Source organism: Chondrus crispus, genomic scaffold (assembly GCF_000350225.1).
Source record: "Chondrus crispus Stackhouse genomic scaffold, scaffold_125, whole genome shotgun sequence".
Classification (NCBI taxonomy): Eukaryota; Rhodophyta; class Florideophyceae; order Gigartinales; family Gigartinaceae; genus Chondrus; species Chondrus crispus.
Window position 1 is genome coordinate 23,508 of NW_005178998.1, and position 1,420 is coordinate 24,927.

Genomic DNA, 1,420 nt, shown 5'->3' on the forward strand with positions numbered 1-1,420 from the left:
CCGTCGCGGGCCCTTCTGAACAATGCCGTGCACGTTGCGCTTGTGCCGCATGAGGTCGCTGCGCAGTCCGAAGCGCGACGTGCACGTCTCGCACTCGAACGGCCGCTGCTTGAGGTGCACCGTCTTGACGTGCTTGACCATGTTGCCGTGCAGCGAGAAGCTCACGTGGCACGTTGAGCACTGATGCTCCCTCTTTCCCTCGTGGCTCTTCATGTGGCTGTACAGGTTGGAGCTTCTCCCGAACCGTGCCCCGCACGTCTCGCAGCCGAACGGCCGCTCCCCGTCGTGCGCCGTGCGCACGTGCTCCACCAGCAGGTTCTTGTGCCCGTACCGCGCCTCGCACCTTCCGCACGCGAACGGCCGGCAGTTGTCGTGCACCGTCCGCACGTGCTTCTGCATGTTGGAGTTGGTCTTGAAGCGCGACGCGCACCGCGGGCACGCAAACTCCTTGCCGTCGCCTTTGCGCCCCCTCCTCGCCGTGCTGCCCTCGCCCGCCCCGCCGCCGCGTGCGCGCTGCCCGCGCGCGCCCGCCTGCGCCTGCGCCTGCGCCTGCGCCTCGCCCTTGATCCCAGCGCCGCCGCCGCCGCCGTGCGCGGGCGGCAGCACCGTCGACCAGAAGACGTTAGACGCCGCGTGCGCGCCGGGCGCGCCGGCTGCCGCGGCCGCAAAGTACGGCCCGTGGTTGTAGTAGTGCATGGCCGGCGGCAGCGGGGCCGCACCGTACGCGGCCGCATGCATGTGGTACGCGTGCGGCGGGTGCGGGAGCGGGTGCGGGTGCTGCTGCGGGAGCGGATGTTGCTGCTGCTGCTGTTGCTGCAGCTGTTGCGGCGGGGGTTGCTGCGGCACGACCCACGCGTGCGGCGGCGGCGGCGGCGCGCCGTCCAGAAGCACGGACGGCCAGCGCAGCGGGGCCGGGACGGGCGCGGGCGGCCGGGTGCGGAAGTGCACGGCGTCGACGACCACGCCGGCGTTGCCGGCGGCCGCGACCAGGTCGCCCACCAGGCGCGCGACGGCCATCGCTTGGCGGGGCGGGTACGGCGGGGCGTCACCCATGCGCTTGCGGCCGGGGGCATGTGTGCAGCGCCGTCAGCGCGGGCTGCGTGAGTGGGCGCGGGGGGTGAAAGGCCGCGAAGGCCTGGCAACTGTTTTGGTGCGGGGCGAGCCGAGGGGAGACGTGCCACCCGGGGCGGCGCGGCGCGTTTTGAAGGGGCGGGACTTGAAGGGGCGTTGCGGCGGCGGATCGGGCGATGCACGGCGGCGGATCGTACATGGCGTGCGGCGCGCGCTCCGGCGCGACGGCGGCGGCCATACGCCGCTGCGCGTGCGGGGGGCGGCGATAAGCGAATCGCGCGCGGCGAAACGCCGTCGCGCGCCCGTTGCCGACGGCGGCGCATCTTCCCGCATCGCCGCGTGTGGCGTG